This window comes from Xylocopa sonorina, chromosome 3, assembly GCF_050948175.1.
Source record: "Xylocopa sonorina isolate GNS202 chromosome 3, iyXylSono1_principal, whole genome shotgun sequence".
Taxonomy (NCBI): Eukaryota; Metazoa; Arthropoda; class Insecta; order Hymenoptera; family Apidae; genus Xylocopa; species Xylocopa sonorina.
Genome location: NC_135195.1, coordinates 13221211 through 13240599, shown reverse-complemented (window position 1 = coordinate 13240599; position 19389 = coordinate 13221211). Strand labels below are relative to the sequence as shown.

Below are 19389 nucleotides of genomic sequence, written 5' to 3'. Positions count from 1 at the left end.
TAAAAAACGGTGGAAATGCGCCGACTGAAATGCGTTGATCACGAGATAGTGCGCGCATCAAGGGGTTGAAAGGGAACATCCGATGACCCTGTTTCGGTGCCCCTTTCATACGCATCGGCGTGACTGCAGCGAAACTAGAATGCGCCCCCGCGGAAATACGTCACTAGGTAAGTAGGTCCCGTTTTTCATTCGGACAACGTACGAATGCATAAAATCGACGTTATGGCCAGCTGATGGAACTGGCTAATCGCGATTATCCGGTACCGGGCCTGTACGTATCGACCTTGCAGCCAGCCGATAGCCGGAGAGTTAATTGCGATTATTTCGTGCCGCTACAGATCATCCGCGTCGCGGTCGGTCGATAGTCGCGGCTAATAGCGATTACGTGCCACTACGTCTCGCTATCGATCGCGATTCGTTTCAACCCGCTGACTCACGAATCTGCTGACTGTGTCGCGATGCCAGTTACCGATAGAATTCGGATAAGTAACTGCAAGGATCGGGCTCGTTACATGGACTTCGCCGCTATTTTGTCGCTCGAGTTGTTTTCTTCATGGGAAATCGACGGTGTAAGTTTCGTGGAAGATTTTGGAAGAATAGGTTACTTTTTTGCAAAAATCTTCGTTTCATATCGCATCATCGTATTCATTATTATACTAAGTCCTGTCGAGCTTACGTATATTTTAGCTGAGAGGAGCCAGAGGAAAATGTTTACGTCGTGTTTCTTTCTTAATATCTGCATTCTTAAGGTACATTCTACAAAGTTAGTTTAAACTTTCAAACAGCGACGAACTATGCTCTATGAGAAAAAGATCAGCCGCTTGAAACTTTAAAAAATAGGAGAGGAGGAAATTTTTAGCCGAACCCTTAAGAAGCGCCCGGAGGAAACCCTTCCACTTTTCCGCCAAGCGTCGTGCACATTAAATTCTTTACGAGCCCTTAGCGCGACCGGTAATAGTTATCTCCGCCGCGGCTTTTGCCCCGCTTTCCTTTTGTTCGGAATTGCATTTTTCACGGTTAATGGCCAGCCAAGATTTACTGCCCGAGCATCAACCGATATTTTTCCTCCTGTAGTTACGTATACAGAGTACGCCCTAAGTGCACCATATGAAAGCGTGATTTACACGCGAAACTATAGTAATCTCCAAATTTATCCACGAACAGAAAATAATTATTATAACGCGCAGAGACTTTCCATGCGTACGCGTCTGTCATCGTCGCAGCAGGAAGCATTTGCTCTCGAATACCCCGGTAATCAAAGCGTTAACTTTGTGGAATCCAATCGAATGCCTGCAGTCGCTCTGTTCAGTTTAGCTTTTGAATCGTTTATTTGTAGAAGCGTTCGAAACCTTTGGGTTACAGTGTACCAGGAAGTAACGTTGAGATACTCCAGTAGCACCGTGGACAGGGTTGCTTACGAATTTGTAGGTCACTTGGCAATTTTTAGTCGATCAAGCAAAACAGAAAAGAGAAACATGAAAATTCCTGCCACTCTAAAATTCCTTGTCGATTCTCGAGCGTTATACGTACGTACGATCGTGCATGTGTATGATGAGGGAGTCGCAACATTTTCTCATGGTTACGGAGACAAAACATTCGGACGACGCTGGGTTCTTTCCTCCTGCTCAATGATGTATACTCGAACGCATCTTCGTCGACAGATTGCACAGGGGATCCAGCATGCGCGAAACGTCACAGATACTTTTGTCTATGATACCCAGCCCGTACTACGGAGCATGAATCTCGGTTCTCGAGACACTCCCCGGAGATATAACTCTCCGTCACGTCGAAACGCCACGTTTTCTCGCTTAAATCTTCGTTCTGCGAAACGAGAGTGCGTACATCGCCGTTCAAAAGTTCCTTATCGATCGATGTTTCGTCGTTCTGGTCTCTTGTCCCAGTTCATCTTTTAAAATTAGTCTTCACCATCCCTCTCGCACCCTGTGCGTAAGCAACGAGGTGGAACCGCGCGTGGCACGAGGCATAGGAAGATAATTAACGCGCGACAACTTTGTCACTATCGCGACCAAAAATGTGGCTGCGTGGAAACCGCGAAACTCGCAATTATCGGCCACTGTTCTGAATATTTCGCGTAACAGACCGTTCCACGGGGCAAATAGTTGTCAAGTGAGAACGCGCGACATGGATCACTTCAGTGGAGGACGCGAAATCGGTGCCGCGCGGTTGTTCGACCAGATCAACCGTTCTGCTCGACCGCATTTGTGAGGAAATGCGCTCGAAATTCAATGTATACACATACTCGTCGATTGTTCAATGCCTAACGTGTACAAGTAGAAAGATCGAGTTTCAAGAACAGAACGCACGACATGTAGATTCGAGTGATATGTCCCGCGGAGCGGAAGGGTTAAACATTAATCGTAAGACGAGAGGATCTCGCTTTATAAATAAATAAACGGTTCCGTTCCGATCGTATATCATTTATGACACGAACGTCACTTGCCACCAGTGAAATTTATTTCTTTTTGCCTGGCGTAGTTGGTCTGCACGGATCGCTCCATTTGTCACAATCATCTTGAATACACGCCTCCGTTCCCCCCTCTCTCGCTTTCAGATAGAAATTGTTTTGAATGGAAAAACGGGGATGCTATACATGATCGATGAATCGTTCCCTTTAAGACTTCGTTTCCAGTTCTTTTTCTAACGTGAGTAATGCCCCCTTTTTATTCTGATTAGAGAAAATGCATTTCGAGGGTGTTCTCCAAGTGTTCTCGAGACAGTCTTGGAATGCGACCTTAAAATGACCATGAAACGTTATTGAAAGTTCGCGGAAGTACCCATTGAAACTCTGAAACATCGTCGAAGTGATCTTGATGCGATTGCGCAATTTGTCTTCGAGGTCTCCCCCAACTCCTTAAAGAAACATAAACTTCAGAAATGAGAATCACAATAAGTATTCCAATAGTACTGTAACTGTAGATCAAATTTCACGCTTCGAGGCAACGAAAATAACCAAGTAAATCCTCGAAGAAATTTAATCCCTGCAGACGTCCCGTTTCGTACCAAACAGGAAGTGCAACGAAGAGAGGGGAGTCGAAATGAAGGGACGAGCGGTTCGACTTGTACGGACAGTCGCGTGCAGATGTCCAGAGCGCAGGGTGCGAAGGGTGCAGCTGCTACAAATTCTAACAAGCAGACGCAATCTCACGGCAGATCGACGGGCCTATCTCGAGTGTACAGAGGCGAGCGTGCGCGGCGTAATTTTTAGCAATCAAGCCCAGGCCCATTTCCCGGTCGCTTCTTATTCGTTTCCCGCCTCGTAATCGCGCCCGCTACGAAGGGAAAGTTCTTTGCCCGCCGCGTTCTGCAAACAACTCGTAACTCCTTCCCTCGATCGCGGCGAAGAAAGTTCTCCAGCCTGAGATGCCTATTTCTGAACGGGTCCGTTTATGCCAGCGAGGAAATCGACGTATGCCCGCGTGGCGTTGGCGGCAGGGCGCAGAAGAACAGTGAGGAAACGAGCGAATCGATAATGGCTTAGAGGGTGGAACACGCGGGAGATTAGAACCGTGTGGGCCGCGCGAGCTGGTCGCGAATAGAGACTTTTATCTACGGTTAATGTATGTGTTTCCCAACCCGTTGTTGTACCACGATCTTTACATCTTTAGCGTGTACCGTGCGACCAGCGCGCCGTGCTTGAAACTCGATGCACTCACGTTTATTGCGGTAAGCTGGAAAAATGGCCACCGATAAGATACCGTTTTTATTGCTCGCCTCGCTTTTTCTTCGCTCGCACTTTCTTCGCGACCATCGTTCGGCGTTTTAATGGAAACGTCACGGTTTCAATGAAATTCGAATGACTAATTGTACGCACTCCGATACCGTTGCAACAATTAGTCATTGGGTATGTAAAAGACGTGCCGCAACCACGTTCCTCGTACGAACGCGCTTTTATCGTTCGTCAGAGACAAAGATTTGATAGCTGTCCGTGGACAGTGACCGGTGCAAAGTGAGTCTCGTCTCGGAATTTCTCGAATACCATCGGTCATCTTTCTACCATGTTTCGTATCTCAGTTTCTCGTTAGGTAGCAATTGAGTGGCTTTCTCGACGGAGTGGTACTTACAACTACATCTATTTATAGATCCTTTCTTTGGAAGATTGCGTCCACGGTATGTGTCATACGTTCCACATATGACTAAAGATAAGGTGACTAATTAGGACTGGGTGGGGAATTCTATTAAATTCCACCAGCGAGCATCCTGCTCACGACGCACGAAATGAACGTTTCTTTACAATTTTAGTTAGAAATTAATAATACGATATCCTGGCTATAAATAGTTCACTGTATCGAGGCTGAATTTAATGCTTTCTATACAATTATAATCATATATTATTGACACTCGTTCATTTATTCAATAAGCGGTAATAGGTGGGAATAAATGAATGTTATTCGGCGTATGATCGAAATTAATTATTAGCATGTTGCCGATAACAAAAATATTGACGCATACGAAGTTTGCACATGTTCGTCATAATGGTACGCGTACGATGAAAAGTAAACCGCAACGCCTGATTAAACGTCCATTCGGAAAAAGCGCGAGGCGTAACGATAGCCTGAGTGAGACTTCGAGATCGGTCAAAAGCGGGATTTCGAATCCCCGTTCGCCATCGAATTGCGAGTACGTACTTAAGTACGTGTATCTCGCGCGTTACCACCAACGAGCAAGTGTCACTCGTTTGGATAAGATATCGCGTCCTTCGTACAATACGTGTGACATGTGCAGTGTGGAAAACATCGTGGTGATAAACAGGATGTTTCGAGAGGTAAGTCGACACTTTTTTGAGAAAAGTAACTTCTGACGCTGGTGATAGAAGCGTGTTGTTAACATCGCGAGATTGGGTGTAGCAAGTTTCAGCGCTGTCTAACCATAGGGCACTCCATCTAACTCGTAAGAGAACAACGTGAACGTACAAGTCGATTTCATGAACATTCGTACATCCTCACTGTCGATAAAATGATATATGATTTAAAAATTAAGTATTAAATTCTAAAAATAAGAGAGCCCACTACCGCTCTATCCGCTAGAAGTAAAAATATCAAGGAAAATAGAATTGTTATAATTATAATAATCTCTTGCCTCCTTTAGCGGTAGTTACAGGGAGTACGGTGAATTATACAGGAGGAAAAATTTGTTGACTATATGAATTAAAATTGAGTTCATGAATAATGGAGATCAGAGTGATAGTAGTGACGATAAGGTAGAATAATCGTAGAGTTGAGGAATATGTTATTTTAATTTTACTTTAGCGGTGCAATTTGAAGGGTATATTATATTATTATATTACCAATATTGGAACGATATGAGTAATTTAGGTGTATAGTAGATTGCGAGATTGCAGTGCAGACTGACAGGTTTGTCCACGATCGCGTTTTGCAATAAATCTTGTTATCTCACCTTCCTATCGGTTACTTGTCGTTATCGTAATTGTGCTGCGATGATAAGGTATATTTGTTGGTCGAACACTGATACGATATTCCGTCAAATTGTAGTCCGTTATGAATTATTCATCGATTGACTAACTGTTAAAGTTTTCTCGATGCGCTTTTTGTGCCTTTCACGTGCATTACTGATAAGGAACAGCAGTGACCTTAGACAGGCTTTTAAATAACAATTTCTTCCTGTCGATAACACTCCTCTTGCCGCGCACAACCGCACAATTGTGCTCTGCTTCACTTATTATTTATCGCATTTACTTTATGGGAAAGGCTGAAAATTTTTAACGAAGCATAAGAGGATTTTACGTGGCTAACTGTTCTTCGTTCTTGAATCCGACCGAAGGCAATCACCAGTCGCACAATACACTAGGTTTAATCTACTCTTTCACGTTCGTAAATGCCTTACACCTTATCGTCGAGATAAAAATAACGCGCGATACCGTACAATCAAGTTCTTTCTCAGTCGATTCAGCTCTCAGTTCATATTTGTCAATCCATTGTTCGGCACACTTGTGACTCACACGCTATCACAAATGATGGATTGTACTACCAGTGCTCCACGTGACTCACGTTCTATTGTGAGCAAAGTCATTCAGTAATTTCCGAATATAAAGCTTTGGGGGTGAATGAACCTGTCAACAATCCCAGTAGCTTAGTTTGTTGTCCGATTGTTCGGTTAATGAACGATCGAGAATCAAATGCTATGCATTGTGTTCGTTTTTCTATTGGGTTATAATAAAGGTTGTTCTAACCATCGTTGTGCAATCAGCAAGATGCGATTCTTTACGTGAAAATAAGTCGAGGGTCTCAAAAAAGTGATTTCAAAAATCTGTCAAGTCTCCATATGGATTAATTGCAAGTTGCTGCATTTCTGCACGCGTTAGTATTTATGAATGCGAACATTATCTGCTTCCTGTTATTCCTACTGTCTATCTCAACTTCCTATCAATCTCTGCTATTAATCTCTTTTATTTTTCATCGAATCAAAATGATCTCATAGATATAGACACGTTTATATCTTCTTAAATGACGCAAGGAGAACAGAAGTAATAATGGAGTAATAACAGGAAGCCGATAATAACACTGTCTATGCTTCTGAATACAAACACGAAGAAAAACAGGTTTGTCCACTCGACACTTGCTATTATACGATACAAACGTACTTGAGAGATCCATGAGATCGTTTTTCTTGAAAATGAGTACTTGTACGGAAAAACGTTATTTACTCTGCGTCATTTCCAACTGACTTCTACGCGAACGAATCCACTATGCTGCACGCCTCCCCTTTCCATCCTACGAATCAATCATCGATCGACGAGTCACGGTGATCGCGACTCGTTCACCGGCGCTTAATTCCTCGAGCAGCGAATCCTGGCCGGCGTCGTGGTTTTTCATACGGCCGCGAACCCGCAGAGATCCATCTCAATTAGCGCGTGTTATTATGCCGGAACAAGGTTCACCTCGCATTACAAACTACAGTGAGAAAGCGGAAATGACGGGCCGGGGCAAGTTGGCTCCCGTGGGCGGTCGGTAGCTGGACTGGTACGGCGGTTCGAGCGGGATGAGGCGGCGGCGGCGGGCGAGAGAAGTGTGCTTTTCACCCCGTGCACACAACCGGCACGATAACGGGGAAATTTCAGGGTTGCCGAATGGGCTACGAATCCCAGCCCGTGGCCCACATTCCATCCGCCGACTCGATAATAATTCCAGGCCGCGCGGACGGGTACAACCTAACTAACGGTCGCTCGTCACACGGGGAAGATGGAAGTTGCTACGAACTGCGGGCGCCTCGATGGAGTTCATTAATTATGATCACAAAAGCGTGTTTCGGTGCAATTTTCAACGCCCCACGTTGGTATCTATTGTAACTCGCGGATAATACATCATTATTATTTCGTTCCATAATGGGCGGCGCGGCGGCGCGCGTCGCCGCCGGTGGCGGTTTGCGGCGGCGGCGGCGACGGTTGCCTAGGCTGGAAAATGGACTGGAATTAAATTCGAAACGCGCGAATTCGAGGCCAACAATGACGGGGGTTCTTGTAAATAGCGCGAGATGTAAACGCGGTGGATGGTATTGGTGCCGATGTCGCTTCCGCTTTCCAATTCTGGGGACTACTCGTCGCCATTTCTCGTATCTTCCTTTTTCTTTGCATGCTAAAGGGTTACGTTAGAATTTAACGCGAGCTTGTATATTATACTTTAACGAAAAATACGGCTCGTATGTTAGTATTTTTAAAAACACCTCGAAACATAATTGAATTTACTAGACGCTGTATTTTCGTAACGCCACGAATACACTGGCGTCTCCTGCAGCTCATAAATATTTCTCTTATCCGTTCATTAAACTTTAAAGTAGAGCGAAAACCAGAACTCTACTAAAATAATCATCGCTATTCTAACTAGATAATTTAATACAGCAACGATCGATGCGAATATCTTAGTAATGTTAACGCTCTTCCTCCAGCTGAAATATTCTCAGAAAATGAACGTGTACCGTCAATTTTAAAATTCCACGCGAGAAGACGAGACGATACGCGAAGTTCTTTTCCACATCGACGAGTCGCCTGGCTGACAGAGTTGTAACATCCGAGATACCCTAATTCTCGTAACTATGGCGGGTGTACGAGACGCGACCAACCCCCATTCGGTTAGCTTTTATCTGTTTATCTAGCGAGTCACCCAACGCGTACGTCGGCCTGTACGAAAATTCTCCCCGCGTTACGAAACACGACGGAATGAGACTACACGTGAAATGTGTCGGCAGTAATTGCCACGGTAATTATGGTGCGTCGGTTCGCCGACCACTGTCCGTGTAACGCGAGCATAAACGCGATTTCCTGCGTACGAGTGGTTTCTCTGCCCTCTGCTCGCCTCCATCCCTGTGTTCCCTGCGATCTTTCATCGTGCTCGCATCGTCCTCTGCGCCGAAGCTGGAGGCAAGAAACGACGCCCGTGGAGAACGCGAAGGGACAGCTGATTACGTTGTCGCTCGACTTCTTCACCCCCAACTCACGAATTAACGCCAGATCCTGCACCCTCTTTTGCTCGGTTTACCGCTATCGAAGATCGTTTTACATCACTCCTTTCTTCTATGAGAATATTATTTTACAATCACTGCACTCTAAGGCGATGATCAGGTTCTCTTTAGGAAAAGAATTTGCAAATTTTGGTGGACTATTTGAGAGTTATTCTGAAAAGAGATTTGTTTATGCGGAGAATAATACAGTGGTCTAATGCTGTAATAAATCTTTCGTACAATTCCTAATCTCGAGGCGAATCTTGGCCTCTGTACGACCCAACGGTTACGGTATCTCACATAAATTAAGGCTAGCAATCACGTAGTTCGACGACTTTACGGGAAATGCATTACGAACTTGAAGAGAAGCGCCGGAGAAGAAAAGATCTCGGATCCCCGAGATACAGAGGAACGTCGATTACCCGTAATGGAATTCCTGATCGTTTCGCAGCGTTTCGATCGTTTGCACGGCGGTCCTTCAAATAAAATGGACCCGTTGATAATCGGAAATCGAATAATCGAAACTCCGTTCCAAATAACGGATTGAACTTCCTCCGCTATTTTCTCGTATTTACCCCCGGACTGTGTACGATTTAAATAACTCATCGTCTCTCATTGGCCTACATATCCACGAGTTCTCCGACCGAGAACGCGTATCCAGCCAGTGTTTGATCGCTATATTCGCTCCAAATTCGATAATCACGTCGACGAACGACTCATGGCCAGAAATTAAACGTCGTCTAAGAAGAGCACACATTAATCGATCACGTGCGATGCGATATCCTCGCGTTTCCGTTTTACACGCTTGGTTTTGTTTATTGCAACGGGTCGCTGTAACGTTGAAACGAATCGTTTGGGGTCCGCGTGTTTCCGGTCCGCCACAAATCATCAGCGAGCGCCGTTACTATCGGGACCGGGTCTCGCACGTGCGTGACTATGAATTATACTATCTGCTGGATCGCCATTAACGCGCATAACCCTGGAATGATACTGCGGATGAGAAATTACGATGCCCCGGAAAAATGTTATCGCCAGACGCCTAATGAACTCGCATCTTCCGCGCCGCGACCCTAGGTGGATCTTGATCGAAAGTAATCGCGGCCCATGAATTCCCTTCGCCCGCGTTATTACGATTTCGTCGGACGGAAATTGTTTCCTCGAAGATTTCTCTAATTTCGTGTTGGAACGAGACGAGGAAGTTACGATCAATCTGCGAAAAAGTGCGAGGATTTATCATTGGAAATTTCAAAGTAAGAGTGCGTTCGTAGGATGTATGTGGCGGATGTCACGTCTCGTGGTTTTCGGGTCTTGAAATTCGAAGCTACGCAATTCTCTGAGTTTCAAGCGATAAGATATCATTGAACCTATAGATAGAGTTTAAACAATTTTTTTCAGTTATCGAAATGTCTAATTTAATCTACTGTCCACGGTTATCGTTGACAGATCGGCAAATTAATTTCGCCACACTTCTCAAAGATTTAATACACTTTTCCAACACGCGCACAGTCAAAGGAAAATTCTGGTCTCTTCGAGGTAAAGGCCAGGTAAATGGATTCTGCGCTTCGCGGTAGACCAGCAGTTTTTTTTTTCAAGGCGCGTAATACAGACGAGAACGAGGCCCGTTGCTCTTTTTCGTCTGCTTCCGTTTATCAATCTACTTTGCCCCGTCTTTATCCTGACAGTATCATAATTACCTCCATTGCAATTAGTTCCACCACGACTCCGGAAGGCCGACGATCCCGCGGTAAAACGCCAGTGGAAGAACGGTAATGCATCGATCTCAAGGAAAAACTGGCCCCTACCATCCGCCATGCGACAACGCGATTCCTCTCGCGCTGTTAAGTGACCGCAATTACTCACGGGAAAACCGCCATGAAGTATTACACTCGGACTTTAATGAAACGTCTCGGATTAATGACAACGCGTTTCAACGGGCTGAGAGTCTCGTATCAAAAATACCACGCTGCAGTTTTCGTGTATGTTTCTTTTCTTTTTTTCTTTTCTCGCGCAAACCAACCTCCTGACGATTGTATCACTCGTATTCATTCGCGGGTTGGCTGAGTGTACTCGTAAAATTTTCAAACTCAATTTTCTCGAAAACGGGATCTCAAATGGAAGAATGTAATTCTACCGCTTGCGTCTTATATCGTTATGTAGATTCCTCTTTTCCTGAATTGGACCACCAATTTTCGTGCATCGTGTCGGCAAAAAGTTCGTCGAAATCCATATGGTTTCGCCTCGACGACAGAAAATTAATTACAAATACTTAGAGAAATTCAGCTCACTTTCCGCTCGCACGTTTGTCATCAGATAAACAAGGAAAGTGGTTTTCCAAATAAAATTATAATTCCATACGTGTACTTGCACACGTCCTTACACTTTGTTCACCATTCACGGTAGATGTGCGGCTACTTGAATGGCGCCGATCTCGCGTTGGTGAACGATGGTTAGAATTACTGGTGGCGCATGCTACACCACGCGCTCCTCTTCTACGGTTCAAGCGTTCACGCGTTTCGCCCATCTACCGGCTTATCGTTCGATACATCGCTCCACGCCCCGCATACATTAAGGAAATCCGTGTGTTGATTATAGCTATTTGCCGATCTCGTTCCCTGGACCCGTTCGATCTTTGATTGCAGCCTGTGATACGATGTTTTTCTATCGAAACAGCGTCAGGTGTTAGACGACGTAATCAAAGCCTTCTTCTAAAAGGACCTTAGTACTTTATTATATCGTAGTCATTAGCGTCGGTTCTCAAATAGCGTTTGCCGTTAAATTGGATATACAAAGCAGTATAAAAATTGGTAGCGCAAGAAAAGAGGACGAGGATCACTCGAACGCGAAAACGAACACGAGCGACCACTGTCTTCGTCCATCGCATCAGTGACAAACTTTTCTAATAAACTAGACGGCACCACCGGGCCTGCCTCTGTTTGTTAAACTCTTTTTCGATATTAAAATCGTTACAGGAAGCCCGATATTACTGTTGCCTCAGTTTGTGCTCTAACGGAACGCCGGGTTCGTGGACGGCAGCTGCGCTGATATTAGTCTTACTTGGAAAGGATCTGCGGATGACCTGGATAGTTTAATCAGACCATTCGTCTAACGGTCGGCGGAAAGTTCGAGAAACTGTGTAACAGATTCATTGTATGCCTGTTTTCTGTATCGCATCTGTGCGTGATACCGTGCTGCACTTGATATCATCGGGATTTCAGGTCATTTCGTTCACTATCGCGGGAGACCTCGAAACCAAGACCTCGGTTTCTAAGCGCGAGATAGCGCGATATTGATTTTGGACATCGAAATCCAGATAATAGCCGAAGTCGACGCGTGATTAAATATTTCCAGATCTAATCGCACCGTCCCGCAAGACGACGCGATAACTAACGTAACGATTTTCATCGCTGCGTACGGGGTTATCGATCGATGTTTAAAAAAGCTTTTCTCCCCCGCGTTAAACTAGATAACGACGAACTTTCAATCTCTCGCGATCTTTATGGCCAATGTTATGTGAAAACGTCGTTCTCGAGCTCCATAAAATGGACAACCCTTCCAGGAGGCAAATGCGCGGACGTGAAATCGATCATACCGCCGATCCATAATCGGCCCGCTACGTGGAAACGGCCACGGTTCAGCCTCAGGTTGCTTCTCGCGCGGTTTTAATTCCGCGAGAAGCGGTTCCAACGGGGACCACGGGAGAAAAATATGTACCGAGCCTCTCGTTTCCGTGAAACGTGCAACAAATCTGACATTCCCCTCGTGCAAGCTGTTCCAATATTGGCAGACACGAGATGGAAAAGAGACAATGAGGAGAAAAGGGAACGGTAATATTCTCCTATTTCCAGTGTCGTTTCAAGAGCGAAAGCTTCCGTGTCTTTAATTTTTTATCCAAATGCTAATAAAACCCCCATTCTGATACCGATTCCAAGGAAATAGAGTTCCTTGCTTTAACGCTTAACTGTCGACGATATTTTTGCCATCGATGTTATTAGTTATTCCTGAAAATTTGTCCGCAGCCGGAAGTTATTAGAACGGATCGTCAATCGACGAATTGATCTAGGCGTTACAACCGTCCGGGCCGGTCGATGCGCTAATAAAATCGCCGCTGCGCATCCCTGCGTGTTCACCGGCGTACGAATTAATTACGGTGAATAATTACGCTTCGAAGCCGTGATAACAATAAATGGCGCACCGCCGCGGCGGGAAGTTCTGCCAGCTCAGCAGTGATATTCGCCGCTTAAGTTTTAAAATCCAATAACACGTTATTAATCATCGTGAACGGTGGGCCACGTTTCTGTGACAATTCTGGACTGACTGCAATTACGATTTCAGTCTATATAGCCGCGCGCTATTCAAACACGCGAATTATCCGCATAATATCGTACCGTGATACCTCTGAATCGTTCGACGGCCAGCAAGTATAGTAACGTTTTGCAGAATTTGCATTTAATTACTTCTGTGGAAAAGTAGTTTCATGATTTTGATAAATGTACCACTCGATCGCGTTATTTACATAAGCAGTCGTACGTATCCGTTGAATAAAATACCAATTTTCCACAACGGAATCGTATAAAATTTCGCATACGCTTGGAAAGTATGCTGGATAGGGTCGACGTACCACCTTCGTATAGAAATCTCAGACTCGTTACGTGTACCTCGAACGTTTATAGATACTCCCCCGTGTGCACGATCGTGGACAATGAGCGTACATCAGCGAGAGGAAAAAACAACGAGCCATCTTTTATCCACCGATGGTACGGCACGGTTTGCGACGAATATTCATGGTTGTTGTCAGTGGAATTTCTTCCATTAGGGAAACGAAAACGCTCTCGCTCTTTGGGGGGATGTCGTGCTGCAGCCCGTCTACGTGTTCGTTCGAAAGGATTTAACGACGAACAAGAGGGGGTATCGACGCTTTTATGAACGTGCACACTGGCTCTGCCGAAGCAGACAGTTCTACTGTCTCTTGGCGTATACTGGTTTCTTCTCGCGATGCACCGCGACGCAGGCAGACGCTTGTGTACCACCGATGTATCCGTCATTCAGACGCTCAACTCGTTCATAGTCGATGGCGCGCGTTCCATAGGGTCGCCCTCCATCGCGGCTAATATCGTGAATTTTTCGGAGACAATTGTTTCATTTTGATTTACTTAATTTTTAAACTGAACCTTTCTGCTTTCACGTTTCTCGAGTAGCTCTCCTGGTCTACGCACGATCAGAGGCTCCCATAGAATGACGCGACAACTTTGAGTCACACTGTGCAGGAACATTTGTTAATATTGTTATTCTACGATTATACACACGAATGAGAGGAGTTCTCAAACGAACTCCGGTAGTTCAACTTGAACAGCGCTGATTTACTAATTGAATTTTAAAGTTGCCCCGTGGCTGTTTGCAACTACCTCGCAACGAATACTTTGATTGCAATCATTCTCATTGTCGACGGTAGTCGACACTTTCGCGAACCGTAAAACTGGAGATCTCTTTGCAGTCGACGAATTTCAGATCATAATGATATTCCAAATATTCCATGATTGCTTACGGTAAACTTTTAACTCGACTGAACTCGCTGAGGCAGCTGCCCTCAAAGCTTTTCGTGTTTTCAAACGCACAGGCAAGATCGCCGGATATTCGATGGCATGCCGGGAGTGAATAAATTTAACGGGTCCGGTTTTTAGCTCGAGCTCGCTGAAATTCCTGTGGCTAACAATTTCTTAATAGTTCATCTTTGTTCGCGACGAGTTACGCCGTGAAAAGCTGTCTGAGAAAAGGGACAAAGAGAACCGGTAGCCTTGACAGTCCGCTGGAATTTCGATATTACACGGCAGTACAAGATTTCGTAGCCCAGCGTATTCCACAATTTGATCGCCCGTATACACGTATCGCGCCCCGCGTTTATATCGCGCGAAAAGCCCAACGAAATGGTGTACGTAGAGGTATATACGCGCAAAATGTGAGGGAGAAAGAGAGAAAAGTGCGCATAGCATTTATGAAACGCTCATTTCTCGAGTGCCGCGCCACGGGTATCCGTAATAACGAAGAGCCATAATAGTTTCAATTTTCCACTTCCTCTCAGCCGGCGCTCTCTAATGAATGAAAAGGGCTTGTTTGCGCAAACAGCCGGCGATTTCAAAGAGTCGTTGTTGCCACGCCATTCCCTACTTTTTCCCCTCATCCCCCGCGATATTCGACGTGTCCCATCGGCCGTGAAATGGAACGAACGACGAACGAGATCGCGCGATTTCGCACGTTCATTTAGCGCGCGAGGCCTCGCGTGACGTCTCGCATTGCGATCGCGAGCCTCGGATGATATAAATGTGGAATTTGCATTTCGCCGTTCAACGCTCATAAAATGATTAACCGGTCCCTTGGAATTCCCCGTGGAAATTCTTAAACGGCTTGGTTTATCTCAGACCAGTTCCACGCTGCACGCGTACAGGTTCTCGCCGATAAAAATGGCCCCCGTCCACCATTTCGAACGCGTGGACGAAATAATTCGATGCGCTCGAGATGCGCAAGAATCACGGTCGCTCTAAATTTCCAAATTCTCATCTGGAAGCAACCGATTCCAGTGAACCCAGACGTCGCGTCGAATGAGTTGAAATAACCGATACAACTGGCTCGGAAGCGCAAACCAGTTAGCTCTTATTCCCGTCCGACATTATCTCTCTGTCTCCCGTTCCTTTCGACGCGCTCCGCAAATAAAGTCCCGTCCCAATCGAGTCTTTATTTGATTGCGCTGTCGCTCTCTTCGACGTTCGACTAAAACGGAGCAACGGTGTTTCCCAGCGGACGTGGCCGCGTTTTCACCACCGTTTATTTGTCCGCTGTGCACGCGCGCGCGCGCGCGCACGCCTAGCACGGAGGGAAGTCGCGTGCGAAGCACGTGTCTACGCGCCGTCGGAACGACGTGAGTGATTTCAACGCGTGTTACGCGCCCGCGGTGGCTTCCGCGATTTTATTCCTCGGTTTTATCGGACACGCGCCCCGGTCGTGTCTAGTTTAACGATGCTGGAACGGACGTTCCTGCGCCGTTTCAGGGCGCGGATAATGGCTAATCGAGAACGAATTACACTCACGGTTCTCAGGTTTTAGTCTACGATGTACGCGATGTTCACGCGCAACTGGTGTCTGTTTTAGAATTTTCAGAATTTCAAATCTCTTGATCCGTGAGATATACATCGGATAGAGTAATTCGTATTCAAGTCACAAGTGATTCGTAGGATCAGGAATCTCTTGCTCTGTCGTAGCGGGACCTCGACACGTTCGATCGAGAAATTGTGGAGACTGTTAGTGTCTACTCGAAGAATACAAAAGGTAAAAAAGCTCGATGGACGCATTTTCGACGTACTCGGAATTGTTCGCAACTGAAATCGTCGCAAAATGACCAGGCACACGTTCATTCGCCGAAGAACACGCGTAAGGACACTTTTCGCTGATCGAAATCCCAGGATCACCACGGCGTCAATTTCTGCGAGGGCCCGGCCATTACTGCAGCGCGAGTAATGAGCGATTCGTATTCAGGCGCGCCTCAGCGGCTCTCGCACGGCGGCAATTTCGAAAAGCAACGCAGCAGGAATAGAATTCACGTTCTCGTAATTTCGTGGGAATTCTCGTGGCGCATAATAAAGCCACTTACGAGTCGGGGATGAAACGATACGACGCGGGGCTAGTGTGTCATCGTTTCGCGTCCGTGTCGTACAATGAGCCAGAAATGGCGCGGCCGCTTCCGTTACGGCCGCGACGCGGAGAATTCCCTCTTGGGAATCGTTTTCCATTATTTTCGCGAACGTTGCTTCGTATCGCTGTTAGAAATCGAGCTAATTTACGCCCGCGGATGTTTAAGTGCGCCTGTAAATAGCGAATTCACGGTTCGTCGGGACTGAAGAAATTCCGGTGTGTAGACCGAAACGGACTTCGCTTATTTACATATTTCTGCGTGAGGCTCGAGAGTTAACGAGCTCTCGAGCGATAGAGAATTTTTACCTGGAACAAGCGGGTTTGATAATGAAGGAGTAACGAAAATATTCGTATCGCTTAAACGTATGGGTAAGGAGTGATTAGTATACGGTAGGAGGATGTTCTTTTTCCCTAAAGATTTGTTTACATCTGATTATCAAGTTCGTATACCTTCGCCTGTTCTTGTTTCTCTTAGAAACTAATTAATTCCTCCCCAAACATTTCTCTGGAAACGAACTTTTTCTCATCAATTAGTAGGGCCCACTTATTTACATTACGCAAACATTACAAGTTTGTATCGTAGAAGAGTTTCAATTCGGAAGAAGACCGTTCCACATTGAATCTTCCGTTTAAACGCGATACAGAACCATTGAAAAGTGCTTGAACAGCTTAGGAGCAATTGTACGCGGAAGTTTCTTCGCGAAACTGTAATTGAAGGAGGATACCGTCGTGCTGGCTGGTTTTAAATGTAACATCCTGTTTAACGGCGTACAAGCGGAACCATTAAGCTAGGATATCGCGATATCATAACGTCGTGTCGCGTGTTTGGTAATTATTGTGAAACAATAGTTGTCCAGTTTAACAAACATCGGTCACAATGCGTGAAAACAAATTTTCTACCCGCCGTACGCACTCGGTGGCCGTAAATAATTTATCGGGGACAACCGAGTTTGGGCGCCGCTTTTGTCCGTGCACCGGATACGCCCAGCGTTATTACGTTAATACACGCCTGTTCACGGATACATTATTCACGTGTACTCAAAACGATTCGCGTTATCATGATTTATTCAATCGTTAAACGCTACAACTAGTACCGAATAATTATCGTTTCACGAACTGGCCACCAACCAGGATATTTATTTCATTCATCCCGCGGATGTTTTCGCGATCCGAGAAATTCTCACCGCTGCAAGGATAATTCCTGGCAAATGAACGTTCAGGGTGTTATACATCCAGCTGACCGCAACTCCGCGGACAATTCCAGTCAAACATTTCGAATACCGGTATTCGAAATGTTTTTAATAGGGAGAAACCTGACAGAATAATTAATTCGAACGGAAGGATTCGATCCATATTAGAAAGTTAAATTGCGAACTTTCAACCGGTAGGTAATCAACAGATAATTACATTACAGGAAGATACTTTTATAACAAATTACGGTACGGGCTCTGAAATTGCCAATTACTCAAGGTACCCACTGCTACCACCAGTTCAAACTTTAAATTACATCAAATTAAACAAATCAGTCAGAATGATTCATTAATATCCATGCTCAACATTCTACTCAACCGTGATACCAACTCAATCGCACTGATTCTCCACCTCTCTACGCTTCTACCCCCGAAACCGCGAAAGCCTCTCGTCCTTCCTCGCGCGAAGGACGAAAGAACGCACCTGGAGGACCGCGAGCGGTGATTGACATCGTCATTAACCGGAACTGGAAGCGTGGCCACTCGCTGGTGAAACTCGCGACCCCGTAGGCGGCTCGTCGTGCATCTCTCAATCCGTGCGTGTGCGTGATCGCTGGGTGGACGAGCCCGCGAGGGGATGAACGAGGACTCGAACGCGAGGAAAGGAGAGGCGGTTCGCGTGGGCGTTCAGGACGAAGGGTCGATGGGTGGCGTCGGGTAGCAAGGGTGGTGTTCTCGATATGATTAATGCTTAGCATGCGTGCTCGTGTGCGGAGGACAGCTGCGAGTGACTTGCACTCCGCCCAAACGCCGTCCGTCCGGCCGATGGGCCTCTGTGTGCACTCGTACGTGCGCTTAGGTACGCGCGCGGGCGAGCCTCGCGACGCCAGCCGCCGGATACTGTGTCACGAGTGCGCGACGTGTTCGACACGTATTAACCCGTATCACATCTATGATGCTGGCTCGCGGTGCCTCTCGCAGCCGTGACACCTACTGTCGGCGGCGACCCTTCCCACCACGTCAGTCGCATGCACGCCTAATTGCACCGCGCGGAACTAGTTCAAGATCCTGTTGTCGTTTTAATCGCGCGCGCGCGCGCGCGATGCGAGCCACTGCTGGTACCGGCTCCTCTCGACAATTGGTGCATTACGCGCTATCATCCGACCGCGATGAAATGTTGTACTGGCTGAGCAAGATACCCGCTAATTACCATCGAAAACAGTGTTACCTTGCATAAGTTCGCGTTGTTAGAAGTCGCGTCGTACGGTTCGTCCGTCAGCTGGGCTGGGGTTGCGGGTACCACTGGACAGGATGATTGGGAGCGACGGGCATGAGCGAGTACCGATTTAACCGGCTGCTCGTGTACGTGTTAACACCGAAAGGGGTCAGCGTGCAGTTAAAATACCACTCCGGCTCGCCTCTCGTTAATTCGCCAGTTTTCGCTGGCTGTTCGCCATCGGATCCCACGCACGCGTCTGTGTCCAACAATTTTTCCCCGTGATTTTTCATATTTTTCCACGATTTTGCTCTGCTCGCTTTTCTCGTCTCGTACACCACAGCCTGCATAGAACGCCGACGCGCTCCTGATGACAAACGGGCCCCTGCCTCTGGATAACGCGTTCTCGCAGTACTGCTGGGTGTCTCAGATGGAAAGATTGCGAGTGTAATTACGTCGGTTGTTGTTTTAATGGGGACGCGGAAAAGGAACGGGCGCCGCCCACGCAAGAAATAGTATCGATCGTAATTCAAGAGCGCACGGGACTCGCTCGTTACGCGATACAAAAGAACAATTTTATGGCCATCAGGGTTATTACCCCTCGCTCCTCTTCTTTGGGCCACGCGTCATTAGAAGCGAAATGGAACGCAAAGTATGGAAGCTGGGAGTAACCGGTGGACGAGAGCCGAGAGATGTTCGCGGATGATTTGGTCGATGCGCACGATGTAGAACTGGTTGTCTGGATCGTTGAATTTAATTCTGGTAGCCGTTTACATGTAGATCACCCTGATGATTTTACGGTCGACGGATTTCGCGTACATCTGCCAAATA

The 19389-nt window shown here is 46.3% G+C and overlaps 1 protein-coding gene across 2 annotated transcripts in view; it reads left to right on the top strand.

Annotated features, from left to right (window-relative positions):
* Kek5 (leucine-rich repeat, immunoglobulin-like domain-containing kekkon 5 protein) overlaps positions 1-19389 on the top strand; it is a 148039-nt gene that overhangs the window by 95163 nt on the left and 33487 nt on the right. Inside the window, exon 1 of one of the 2 annotated variants that reach the window (XM_076911026.1) lies at positions 4647-4783. The exons of the other annotated variant lie outside the window; for it this stretch is intronic. The gene's annotated coding sequence lies outside the window, so the exon portion shown is untranslated. Of the gene's footprint in view, positions 1-4646; positions 4784-19389 lie in introns of those variants that run through there. 2 annotated transcript variants of the gene reach the window in all.